Source organism: Meriones unguiculatus, chromosome 4 (assembly GCF_030254825.1).
Source record: "Meriones unguiculatus strain TT.TT164.6M chromosome 4, Bangor_MerUng_6.1, whole genome shotgun sequence".
Lineage (NCBI taxonomy): Eukaryota > Metazoa > Chordata > Mammalia > Rodentia > Muridae > Meriones > Meriones unguiculatus.
The window spans coordinates 122,460,757-122,475,128 of NC_083352.1; positions in this window are offsets into that span (position 1 = coordinate 122,460,757).

Sequence of the window (14,372 nt, forward strand, 5' to 3'; positions counted from 1 at the left end):
GGCCTTACTGCAGAGTCTGCAGCAGGCAGGGAGAGAAGGCTAGGGTCTGGTCCTGGCTTGTGTGGGAGAGGAAGGCAAGGCTGGGAGAGATACCCAGGAAGCCAAGTCGCAGCTGCTGCTGGAGCCATGTGGGGCAAGGGAAAGGACAGAAATTGAGGCTCTGGTTTAGGGGGTTGGAGTTCCAGGCACAGGAAGAAGTCCCCAAGCCCACGTGGGGACTTCTGTGAGAACTGTCTTGGGGTCGCCTCTCAGCTGAGTCTCCTGGGGGCTCCGTGTCTCAGAGTTCCAAAGAGGCCATCCACAGTCTTCCTGGAGCCTCCCTGTACCGATACTTGTGAGGGCTGGATGAGAGGGTATCAGTTTCCTCAGAAGCTTAGGCTCAGGGTGATGTGTGTGCTCCAACTTCAAGGCCAAGGCTTTTCTCCTGGTCTCAGGGAGCCTTGTAAGACAATGCCAGAAAAATGGTCAATGAGGGGAGAGGCCAGGCCTGCAGAGAGGATGACCAAAGGCATGGAGTGGACAAGATTACTGAGAGAGAAGATAGCTGGGGCTAGCCGGGGAAATCACTGGGTAGCTCCCTAAGGAATGGTAAGTTTAGCTGGACATGGTAGTGCATGCCTTTAATCTCAGCACTCAGGAGGCAGAGACAGGCAGATCTCTTGAGCCTGAGGCCAGCCTGGTCTACAGAGCAAGTTCCAGCACAGCCAGGGCTACACAATGAATCCTGTCTCAAAACTTAATTAATTGATCAATCAATCAATCAAGGGGGTGGCTAGTGAGGCAGAATGCCTTGAGAAGGAAATTTGAGAAAAAGAGTAAAATAAAAGGACCCAGCTGTGCTGGCACAGTCCTATAATGCTAGCTTAGGGTATGAAAGCAGGAAGGTCAGGAGTTCAAGGCCATCCACAGCCACATGGCCAATTCAAGGCTAGCTTGGAATCCACAAGACTTCCAATCTCAAACTCAAAGACCAAAACCAAAATCCAACCAAGCTCAACCGAAATGAAAATGAAATAAAAGAACAAAACCACAAATCGTAAGAGTTAAAGGGGACAAAAGGACATCCTTGCAGCTCTCTGGGTGATAAGCACTCCAGGTGAAGGGAATGGCTTATGCAAAGGGTTCAAAGATGGGAAACGCTAAACTGTGAAATGCTAAATTCAAACAACAACAAACTATAGGCTCTGGAGAGACAGCCCCATGGTTAAAAGTGCTGACTGCGCTTTCCCTGGACCTGGGTTTAGTTCCCAGTGCCCATACTGTGTGTGGTTCACAACCACCTATAACTCCAGCTCCAGGAGAGCTGACACCCTCTTTTGGCCTCCTTAGGTACTCATGTGAATACACACACACACACACACACACACACACAGTTAAAAATAAAAATAAGTTTTGTTTTTGTTTTTTGAGACAAGTCTCACTGTGTATCTCTGACTGCCCTGAAACTCATTATATAAACCAGGATAACCTTGAAACCATAGAACTGCTGCCCTCTGCCACCCAAGTAACTGGGATTGAACACCTGTGCCACTATACCCAGCTAAAATAAGTCTTTGAAAAATGTTTACAAAACTATGCAGAAAGAGATAAAGCTACCATCCATTCCAGAAACAAAGAAGGAAACCAAACAGACAAGCTACATTAAGGCTGAGGATGCTGTACTGGGGTGTTTCAATCAGAATGCTCCCCACTGATTTGTGTGTTTGAATGTTTGGTCGTAGGGAGTGCCACTATTAAAAGGTGGGACCTTAGCTGGGTGTGGTGATCCCAGCACTCTGGGAGGCAAAGGTAGGGAGATCTCTTTGAGTTCGAGGCCAGCCTGGTCTACAGAGTGAGCCCAGACCAGCCAAGGTTACACAGAGAAACCCTATCTCAAACAAACAAAGGTGTGGCCTTTTTGGAAGAAGTATGTCACCGTAGAGACAGGCTTTAAGGTCTTATATGCTTAAGCTATGTCCAGTGTGGCACGCAGTCTCCTCCTGCTGCCTGCAGATCAAGATAGAGAACTCTTAGCATCTCCAGCGCCATGTCTGGCTGGATGTTGCCATGCTCCCCACCATGATGATAATGGACTAAATCTTTGAAACCATAAGTCAGCTCCAACTAAATATTTTCCTTTATAAGAGTCGTTGTGGTCATGGTGTCTCTTCACAACAGTAAAGGCCTAAACTAAGGCATGGGCTAACACCAAGTCTGTGAATTATGGATTCAGAGAAGACTGTACGGATGGTGAAAGGGTGGATGCTCAAAGGAAATCATGCCACATGGCAGATCTGTCTGTTTCAGTCTCAGGCTTAACAGAGATTAAAGAAAAATGTCTCCCAAGAAGCTCAGAACTGGCCCCCAGTCAAGTTCATGCCTGAGTATTGATTTGGTTTCAGAATATTGAAACTAACTGAACCAAGTGTGGTGGCACATGCCTTTAATCCCAGCACTCAGGAGGCAGAGGCTGGTGAATCTCTGTGAGTCCAAGGCCAGCCTGGTCTACAGAGTGAGTTCCAGGCCAGCCCGGGCTACATAGAGAAACCCTTGCCTCTAAACAAACCAAATAACATTCAAACTGAAAATTACAAAATAAAGTCGAAACAAAAGCAAAATAAAACACAACAGACCTGAACATTTAAAGTTGGTTCTGGAAGCCAAACATGATGGCACATGCCTATGATCTCGGTCCTCGGGAGGCTGAAGCATGGAAATCGCCACAAGTTTGAAGCTGGGTTCCAGGCTAAGCAGGGCCACATAGTGAGACTCTGTCTTACATACACAAAAGTATGTTCTGGAGAGCAGAAGGCGGTAGGGAGAGGGGGAGAAAGGAGAGGGAAGGGGAGGGGAGAGGGGGGAGGAGAAGAATACAAGTTCTAACATAAACCTGACGAATGAAGAAAGGACATCACAACAGCTGCTACAGGCGTTTAAAAGATAGCAAGAAAATATCATAAGCATCTTTATGCAGGAAATTGAATCATTTAACTAATACAGACATTCCTCAAAAAGCATGACATACTAAGATGGATTAAAAACAAAATTTAAATATTGAATAGTCTTGTATCTAGTAAAGAAATTAAATTTGTAACTTAAAACCTTCTCATGAAGAAAGCACTGGGACCAGGAAGCCTCACTGGTGACTTTCCCCAGACCTCAGAGAATAAGGCACACCAACCCCACAAATTCCTCTGGAGAAGAAGAGGAGCAAAGGCTTCCTGATCCAGTGTCTGTGCTCAGCCCAAGCTGGTCATCAAGTTCTGGACGTTACAAGCCAGCACTTCCATGAATGCTGAAGAAAATGTTAATATTAGAAACTTTAGAAATAAGGCTGAGCAGTGAACCTTTTAATCCCAGCACATGAGAGGCAGAGGCAGGTGACTCTTTGAGTTCGAGATCAGCCTAGTCTACAGAGCAAGTTCCAGGACAGCCAGGGCCACAAAGAGAAACTCTGTCTCAGAAAGAAAGAAAGAAAGAAAGAAAGAAAGAAAGAAAGAAGGAAGGAAGGAAGGAAGGAAGGAAGGAAGGAAAGAAATTCTAAAAATATGTAAAATCATAATACATCAGGGCCAAATATGATGTAGTCTATGAATGCAAAACTTTTTTTGTTTTGTTCTGTTTTTAGAGTAGCCCTGTATGGCTTAGAACTTGATTGGTAGACCAGGTTAGCCTTGAACTCATAAATCCGCCTGTCTCTGCCTCCAGAGTGCTAAAGACATTTATCACCGCACCCAGCACACTTGAAAAAAAAAATTAAGTTACATGTGTATTTACTGATATGACTCAGGGCGCATGCTCCTGTGCATATACAGAGGACAGAGGTCAGAGGTCAGTTCCCCCTTCCATCACTCGGGTCCCAGGTTGTCAGGCCCGGAAATGGATGCCTTTACCCACTGAGCCATCTCACCATCCCTAACTCACCTTTTTAACAGGATAACCTAACGGTAGGGACTTCCAGAGATGTAGGGATTTTTATTTGGTAAAATTCAACACCTAATAATAATGTTAAAAATTGTTAGCACACTAGGAATTTCATAAAGAGCACCTTTAAAACTCTACAGTCCACATTATGCTTATCAGTGGGAAACAGAATGCTCTTCCCTCTAGATTAATAGTTTATCATCACTATATTTATTCACTGTCATGCAACCGTCAGTGGAATAAGGCAAGAAAAATGTACAAATTGGAACGGAAGAAGTAAAAAATACAATTTTTCACAGATGACGTATGTGTGGGAAAGTCTTGACGGACAAAGCAGTGGCATTAGAGAGGGAATTGAGGTGCTGGGGAAGTAGTCGCAGCTGGAACACTTGTCACGTGAGCATAGGGCCAGAGTTTGAATCCCCAGAAGCCAGGGAGCACCACAGGCAGATCTGGTAGTGTGTGTGTGTGTGTGTGTAACCCCAGGGTGCCTTCGGCAAAGACTGGTGGCAGAGACAGGGAGTCCCCAGGGGCTCCTGGGCAAGCTAGCCTGGCCTGGCCTCAGTGACTAGCAAGAGAACCCTAACTCAACTGGGGCGGAAGGCTGAGGACTGATGCCCAAGGCTGTCCTCTGATTTACACGTGTGTGCCCACACTCACTCATGAATGCTCACACACAGAGACATGCACGTACCTCACACATCCATGTAAAAATGTAAGTGAATTTAGGGGGTAGAGTATAGCTCAGCAGTTAGGAGACTGTAGGGGAGCAGTGGCGCACTCCTGAAATCCCAGCACTCAGGGAGGCAGAGGCGAGAAACCCTGTCTTGGAAATCAAAAAAAAACAAAGAAAGAGATTCTAGGGATCAAGGCATATAAAGGCATCAAGCTTTTACAGCAAGAGCTTTTACACACTGAACCATTTGCTGAGCCCAACTTGATCTTTCTTTCTTTCTTTTCTTTTGTCTTTTCTTGAGACAGGGTTTCTCTGTGTAGCCTTGGCTTCTCTTGGACTCACTCTGCAGAACAGGCTGGCCTCGGCCTCACAGAGATCCGCCTGCCTCTGCTGAAATGAAAGGGTGTGCCCCGCCGCCACCGCCACCTGAGTTTTTTGCTTAAGGTTACACGTATTGATGTACTGTGTACAGGGACTCTGGGGCGTGCCACCAGCGTGTGGTGGTCAGAAGATGATTTGAGGGAGTCGGTTCTCCCCTTTCCGGACTTGGGCGCCGAGGACTGAGATCAGTCATCAGGCTTGGGGGCCCGCGCCTTTACACACTGAGTAGTCTCATTGTTTCCCCTACCCTTCTGGGGTTGGGGGTGGAGTCTCACTATGTAGACAAAACTGGTCTTGAACTCATAGAGATCCACCCGTCTCTGCCTCCCAAGTGCTGGGATGAAAGGCCAGTGCACCATTCTGGTCCGACCCTGATAAAAGATCTTAAGAGCCACCTCAGCAAAAGACGCACAGTCGGCAGGCCTGTGAGAACGGTAGGTCAATGAGAACTGATGGCTGATGGGAAGACTAAGCCGCTTTGAGAACATGGTGGCTTCTCATAGGACGGAACACAGCCTTCCCATGTAACCCAGCAACTGCGCCCTTGATACGAGCCCACAGGGGCTAAGAACACGCCCATGAATGAAGTTTGTATGTGCCTGTTCACAGAGGATCCGGCTGTGACCGCCTAAACTGGGAAGCAAACAAGATGTTCTTCAATGAGGGGCAGAGTAAGAAAGCACGGCCCAGCCAATCAGCAGAACAGTATTCAGGCCATCAAAGGGACCCAGTGGGATCTAATGCATATAAGGTGTGAAGCAGGCCACTGTCTTAGGGTTTCATTGCTGTGAAGAGACACCGTGACCACAGCAATTCTTATAAAGGAAAACATTTAATTCAGGCTGGCTTACGGTTTCAGAGGTTTAGCTCATTATCATCCTGGTAGCCTGCCGGATGTGGTGCTGGATGTGGTGCTGGAGGAGAGCTGAGTTCTCCACATCTTGATCCACAGACAGCAGAAGGAGATTGTGCAGTGCGTGGGGGGCGGGGGGGGGGGGGGAGAGGCGGCCCTTTGAGCTTAGGAAACCTCAAAGACCCCGCCCCCACAGCGACACACTTCCTCCAACAAGGCCACACCTCCTAATAGTGCCACGCCCAAACAGGCCAAGCATTCACTCACCTGAGTCTAAGGAGGCCACTCCTATTCACCATCTGCTTCGAACTGAATGTTCCCAACCACATGACAACCTGTAGAAAGTAAAACCATAGAGACAGGAACAAGATCAGTGGTTGCTAGAGGCTGGGGGGAGAGAGACAGATGAACTGGACAGGTGCGGCGTATTTTCAGTGAAAATTCTCCATTTGATAGCACAATGGTAGATGTAGGTCATTATGAATGAGGCTCAGAGAATGTGGGGGACTCACAGGGAAAACGCATGTCCACAGTGGATTCTGGGTGTCAACTATAACAAGTGCAGCCCTCCACACAGGAAGGTCCGGATGTGGAAACACTGTAGCTCTGGCTCAACTCCTCTAAGAGCCTAACCCGCTCTAAAGACAAACAAATAAACAAAAACACCCACATTCTATACTGGGGCTGCAGCTCAGTGCCTACCCCGGGCTCCATGCTTAGCATCAGACATATATACAACTTCTAAAAATGTCTTTTATAAATAAGCAAGTGTATAATTACCACACAACGGCAGCATTTGAGGCTACCGTGGGCTATATGGCCATATCATGCTATCTGTCTGTAATCCCAGGATTTGGGAGGCTAAGAGAGGAGAATTGCCACAAGTTCAAGGTCTGCTTGGACTGCATGAACGGACCCTGACTCAAAAAAAAAAAAAAAAAAAATACTACTTGGCGGTCAAAAGGGAACAAACACAGATACGCACACCACCAGGAGTGTGGCAGGTATGTGGCATTTTTGAAATAAAATAAAAAAAATCATGGAAGTGGAAGAGAGATTGATGATGACCAGAGAGGGTTAAGAATAAAGGGAGGAAGCACCTATGCATGCCTGTGTGCAAACTAGTACATGTGAGGCTGGAGAAACCTGAGAGAGGCCAGTAGCTCCCGTCCTGTCACCACCCTGAGTGTGATGTCATGCTGTGGGTATACAGGGTGTTAGGATCGCCAACACCCACATAAAAAGCCAAGCGTGACACCAGCACATGCCTGTAACACCAGCACTGGGAGGCAGGGGAAAAGGCCAGCCAGTCTAACCGTCGGTGAGAGACCCTGACTCAAAAAATAAGATGCCGGGCGGTAGAGGCCAACATTTGCTATAGACCCGTAGCCTCTACACACTGTGGCAAACTCCTGTGCACCACACACACACACACATCTGCACACAGGAAACCAACTACAGTAGGACATTAGTGAAGCAGCAGTCCAAAAATAGATCAGTAATAGATAGAGTAATAGATCAGGGTGTGAAATAGAGGAGTCCAGACCAGTCCCACAACCTGGCTGGTGAGGCTCTTCTGAAACAGAGGGGCGAGGTGAAAGCTGCCACAACTAGATATCTAGATGCCCCCAAAAAAGGACACTCTGTCTACAAAACAGAAATTAATTCATGCTGAACACAGGTCTGGATACCCAAAGCATTAGAAGTTCTAAAAGCCAGGCACGGTGACCTGATGGGCTTAATGAGCAAGGGGTGGGAAGGGGGAGCCACCTTGGCACTCTGTCACGTGGTTTTGGACCCGCTGGTGGCCGCGAAGAACTTCCTCGGCATCGACCACGGTTGGCTGCTTAGAGATACGGACGCAGGGTCCAGGGTGTGAGGAAGCCCCCACCAGCAGCAGCGAAGGGACCAGAAGCCCCATTTCTTCAGTAACCTCCATTTTCAACTTGTCTGTAACTACGCTACTGAAAAAAGTGACACCCAGCCACCTGTAACTGCCAATTTGTTTTGTTTTTAAGATAGGATCTTATGTAGCCCAGACTGACCTTGAATACGCTATGTAGCCGAGGCTGGCCTTCAACCTCTGACCCTCCCCGGTGCTGGGATCATGCTGCCCAGTTTATTTCTTGAAACTTTGGTCATAAATTCTGAGACCTCAAAGGGACCATGGAGACCGTTTAGTTCAAAATCATTATGGCCACTACGTACCAAAGCCTGACAGGATTGAACAAATCTTCAGAGGGGACAAGCAGCTGACGCAGGCCCACAGCCCTTTCCTTGCATCACGAAAACCCAAGGATCCCTGTAGACAGAGGGCTCTTTGGCAGTTAATTGGTGGTTGATTGACTCATTTGTGGGCAGAAATCTGACCTCAATGGATATGAAGCTGTTTTGTGTCAATTAGTGTGAACATTTACGTGTTTTGCTGCAGAAATATCAATTAGTTTCACGAGAGGCTCTGCCCCAGACTCACTGCTGTCCTGAAGCTGCCCCATCTGGGCTCGCAGGAGCCATTTGTTAGCTGTTTGCAGATGCTGCTGGCTGTTCAGTTAGTGGCTGCGCTTGGAGCTTCTGCTCTGGAAATGAGAGGGCGCCACATGGCAGACCTTCTTCTGATTGCCCAAGAAGCACAGCCACTGTCCCAGCGAAGCTGGAGGAGCCGTAGATGGAAAGGGGGCCCCCACACTTTTCCAGAGGATTCCAATTCATCCTAAATTCAGGGCAAGGTGGAAGGGACAGTCATGAACACACATCAAATTGGTCAGCACCACCAGCTTACGTAAAAAAAAAAAAAAAAAAAAAAAAAAAAAAAACAGTTCCATGTCATTAATTATCAGAAAATACAAATTACAACCACAATTAAATCCCATTACAGGCAGGCCTATCAGAACAGCAAGAATTAATGCTGGCCGTGCCAAGTGCTGTGAGGACACCGAGCCCTTGAAATCCTCAGAAAATTGTCACAGCCACCTGAGAAAATATTGGTGGTGCCAGCTTCCATGGACTCCATTTTCAGGTGATTCCCCGGGTATTCGCTCAAGAAGAAGGGCTATGGCCACAGAAAGTGTTTCACTGGAATTTCATGGGAGCTTCATTTGTAATAGACAAGCTGAAATTCCCCAAATGTACATCCACAGGGGGCTGTAGGAATGAACTGGGGCATGTTCCAGAAACAAGGAGGCTAGATCGTTGCCATGGAAGATCTCATGAGTGAGTCTCACAGAAGAGCACCAGGATAAGGAATGCCACATGGTAGCCCCAGAGATGGCTCAGTGGGTAACGTGCTTACTGTGTGAACATGATGGACTGAGTCCAGATTCCCACCCCCCCATGAGGGGCAAAAGGCGTGTGTGCCTGTAAGCCCAGCCCTGGGGAGCAGAGACAACCCCCTTGGGCTGGCTGGCCAGCCAGTCTACCGAAATCAGTGAGTGCTAAGCTCTGTGGAAGACTATCTCAAACAACCAAGCAGAGAAGCTACTGAGGAAAACCCCTGACCCCGACCTCCACACCACATGCCTGCACAAGCAAGCACATGCAAATACAATGTCAACACACACACACACACACACACACTGGGAGTCAGGCTTTCCCTGAGGTCCTGAAGTATGGAGGACATAGGCTTGTCTTAAACCAGGAGCATCCTTGGCGTAAGACAGAGCTTGTGACCTCAACTTTCCTATCTTCTTTATCTTTTCATCCTCTGATCCTCTCTCTCTCAGGAATCTGTCACTGAAGAATGACTTGCTGGTCTAGGCCTCACACACATACACACACAAAGATAAACACTACCCAGTCCTATTTGTATAACATTTTATAACGATCAGTGACGTGGTAGCTAGAACAGTGGCTTCCTCTCTGGATGGAGATTTCCTTTTCCTGCTAAGAATTCCTTCTGAGTTACTCACATGCTCACTGATTATGATGTAAATTATAATGTATACACACACACACACACACACACACACACACACACATACACATGCTCACCTAATATGATGTACACTTGAAATCAATGCGCTTTGCCGGGAGTCACACCTTGACTCTAGCCCTCAAAGAGAGGTGAGACAGGGAGTCATGAGTGCTGGGTCAGCCTGGGCTACACAGTGAGATCCTTTGGGAGAAAGAAGTTAATTCACCTGGCTATATGTATGTTTCCTGTAATACCAAACTTAAATATTTTGCTTACTATTCAGCAAACTGTGCTCTTAGGTCTTGATTATTTTGGTGTATGTGCTGGATGGGTGTGCATGTACATGGAGGCCAGAGACTGACCTTGTGTGGCGACCCTTAGGAGATGTTTGTGTTTTGTGTGTACACATTACATTATAATGTACAACATAATAGGTGAGCATGTGCAACTCTCATCTAAATCAAGACAGAGGGAATTCTTAGCAGGAAAAGGAAATCTCCTCCATCCAAAGAGGAAGCCGCTGTTCGAATGGCTACCACGTCACTGATCGGTGTGAAATATTATACAAATAGGCTGGGTACTGTTTATTGTGTGTCTGTGTCTTTGTGTGAGGCCTAGACCAGCAGGTCATTCTTCAGTGACGGATTCCTGAGAGAGAGAGGATCAGAGGGTGAAAAGATAAAGAAGATAGGAAAGTTGAGGTCACAAGCTCTGCCTTACGCCAAGCATGCTCCTGGTTTAAGCCTATGTCCTTCTCCGTACATCAGGACCTCAGGGAAAGCCTCAGACCAGCCTGGCTCCCAGCATGTGTGTCTGTGTGTATTATACATGTGTGGTATACACAAATGTGTGTGTAGGTGCATATGTAAATACACACACACACACACACACACCACAGTCCTGTTTGTATAACATTTCATGTGTGGAGAAGCCAAAGGACAACATCCACTGTCCTGCTCTATTGTCCTCTATGTTATCCCTTTGAGTAGGATCTCTCCTTGAACCTGGAGTAGGCTTGCAGCCAGCAAGCCCCAGCCACCCCACCATCCCATCAGAAGGGATTACAGGCATGCACAATCACCCTCAGCTTCTCACACAGGTTCTGGGGATCTGAGCTCAGGTCTTTGTATGTACGGAGCAAGCAATCTTACCCTGTTCATCTCCCTAGCCCCATCTTGGGTTTTGTTCTATTTTGTTTTTGAAACAGGGCCTCTCCCTGGGACCTAGCCCTATTCAAATAGGCCAGGTTGGCTGGTCAGTGAGAGACAGGGACCCTCCTGTCTCTGCTTCCTCAGTGCTGGGGTTAGAGACCAAACTCAGGCCTCCTTTATATGGCAAACATTGTGGCAATTAGCTCTCTCTCCAGCCAGGATCTGAGCTGATTCCCTAGCCCAAGACTTGTGGGTTTAACTTTTTGAAAGGCACAGTTTAATTGTTCTAAGTGTGAAAAACATGAAAATGAAGTTCATCATATTCCCAGGTGCTCAACAGAAGCAAAAGCAAATCTCTCCCAAATACCAGCACAGTTTTCTTTGAGTTCCCACAGGTACAGGTCTAACTGGGAAGTAAAGTGTCATTTAAAGCACCACCAAAAAAAAAAAAAAAAGCCATCTTAAGCTAGAAAAACAAAAGACAAAGAGTCAGATTTCCCAAGACCCCAAGGCCCTGGAGGATCCAGGATGTGAAATAAATACACTCAGTGTATCTAGAGAAATAACGCAGGGAGCTGCAATGAGCAAGGGGCAGGGGACCGTACGAAGCCACAATTCAGGAATAAAAAAATATAATTGACGATGTAACACTCTGAAACAACAGGTGAACCTCCAGTTAAGAGCAAAATGTGATCTGAAATGAGAAAAACATTAACATGGAGAGGAAAGGAGAAGAGAGAAGAGGAAAGAGGAAGAGAGAGAGAGGGAGAGAGAGATTGGTTTTGGATGGACATGGAGGACAGGTAGAAAAAAATCTAACAATATTTACTTGGTGCCTCTAGACACTAGAGAGAACCAGGGAGAGGAAGTATTGAGAGAACCTTCCAGAACTGTTGAAAACAACAGTCTTCTGATTCAGGAACTGAATTCCAAAACAGCATCTACAAAGTGTAAGAGAGGATGGGGAGATGAGTGGGATTGGGGTGCATGATGTGAAATTCGCATAGAACTAATAAAAAAATTTAAATAAAAGTAAGGGCACACAGTGCACTGGGAACAGCATAAGTCGTCCTCAATCAAACCACAGAAGCAAAGACAAACATCTCTGAACACCTTCTGGCCAGTGAGAAACCCTTTCCAGAGCCGGGCAGGACCCAAGGCCTCTAACTGGCCCCTGGAGGCGGGGCTCGTCATCTTCCGCTTTGACTCCTAACCTGTGAGACAATAATTCGGGGCTCTCAACCAGAGTGGGAAGTGTCCCCAGCTCCTGATGCCTCGTTCTCCAGGGCTCTTACTTTGAAGCCTCTTCTGTGACAGCCATGTACTTCTGAAACTGGCTTCCCCTGCAGAATGAGCCTCGGCTCCCTCAGCTGGACCTCGGCTCCCTCAGCTGGACCTCGGGTCCTTCGGAGCCGCTTGGACCCCTCCTCCCAACCCATGTCCCTCACACCTTCCTGCTTTCCCCGGTGTTTCCTCCACACCCACGCTCCTCCTAGCAAGGCTTTCTTCCTGCGCATTTAAGGCAGGTGCTCATCCCATAATGCTGAGTTTAAATGCCTCCCCCACACAGAAGCCTGCCTGATGCTCCTCCTACCCCGGCCTTATACACCTGTTACAGTGGTCTTCGCTTTTCTAAATCTTAACTTTTCAAACATTGATTTATTGTGTGTGTGTGTGTGTGTGTACATGTATATGCGTGTGCATATGTGCACGTGCAAATGCCACTAGGTACTAACAGTCACTGGGCACTAACACTGAGGGCTAACACCCACTGGGTATTAACACTCACTGAGCACTAACATTCACTGAGCACTAACACTCACTGAGTAATAACACTTTTGAGTACAAACACTCCTGAGTACTAACACCCACTGGGTACTAACACTCCTGGGCACCAGCACTCACTCACTTAACGTAAACTGGGGGCCACTCTGTACACCTTATATTTAATGGCCAGCTGACTCTTAAGTAACCCAGTGAGGTTTATGCAACAATCTTTATTTCCTAGCTCAGTAAACGGAGTCACAGCAGAAGTGACTGAGACATGTAGGTGGGGCAGGTTAGTGAAAGGCTGAAGGGATGGATGGGTCTTGGGTAGCCAAGTGGGTGGACGAACGGGGGAGTGGACAGATGGATGAAGGAAGCCCACCCCTCAGCACAGACGAGCTGTGGCTTGCCACTGCGTTCCCATGGCTCGGCTCTTGAAGCCGCCCGAGAGCCATGCTGTGTCTGAGCGGAAGCAGACTGCCCTGTTCGCCGCTGCTCTGAGGCAACTGCTCACCCACATGGTCCAAGTTTGATGCCAACTGCCACCTGCTGACTTCAGTGGTCATTTATGTTTGCAGAAAATAACGTGACCAAAGAAGCCCCCAGCAGCACCTCTTGTTCTACATGCTGCGCCACGGAGCAGAGGTCTGTCATTCGTGTGAACTGTGACCACGGCAGAAATCATGTGGTCGTGTGATTCCCAAAATCAGGCCATAAAGGACGAACAACTCCCACTTGGCCCTCCTGGTCACTTACTCCTGGGACCCAGCCACCTCGCTGTGAAGAAGCTGAAACTAGCACTCTTCAGAAAGAGCCGGCTCAGGGCTGTGGACTTGTTGGGACAGCCAGGCTGAGCAGCTGTCAGACATATCGGGGAAACACGCCAATGACTCCAGCATGGAGTCAGTCTCACTTCTGAATCTGCCAAGGCGGGACCCCCTCACAGAGCACAGGTCTCCCTGGGCGCTGCCCAAACTCAAGATCACCGAGTCAGTGAGGACACTGGATGGTTTACAGCACTAAGCAGAAAGGTGGGTATGTCTTTTTAAGATAGGGTCCCGAAATGGCCCTGGCTACCATCTCACTTGTTAAGTAACCAAAGATGACCTTGAACTTCTGACCCTCCTGCCTCCACCTCCCGAGTCCTGGGGTTTCCAGTGTGTGTTACCATCTCTGGCTATTGCAGTTCTTGGGATGGAACAGATGGTTTGTGTACACTAAGCAAGAACCCTTCCGACAAAGCCCTCCCTCGCCTGTACCCCGCTTTTGGTAGGAACACCCTCCTGCTATCAGTCAGGCCCTACTTTGGACCCTTGGCTAGGTTGTGCGGAGCAGCTGAGCTTGGAACTTTACATACCCTTGAATTATTCCATATCTGAGGCCCATGAACAAAGAGAGCAGGGCTCCTCCCGAGCCCCCATTTCTGACCTTTCAGGGTGAAATGAGGGCAGCTTCTGGCGTCCTGTATTCCTGCAGGCAGGTCACAGGCCAGGCCCAGCCCCCTGTGGAGGATCAGGGCTTCCCACAGGAGCTGGACCCAGGTAAAAGCTTGCTGTGAGCCTGGCCTGGTTTGCTTCCAAGGTTTGTTCTCTTTAAAACTGGTTCACTCAGTGGGTGTTTAAGACAAAAGCCACAGACCTTGGTCTGATTTGAGGGGAAAAAATAGTGTTGGGGTTAGGAATGTGACAGATCTAGGTTCTTAAAGCCCAGCTCTGCCACTCCCAGCTCTGT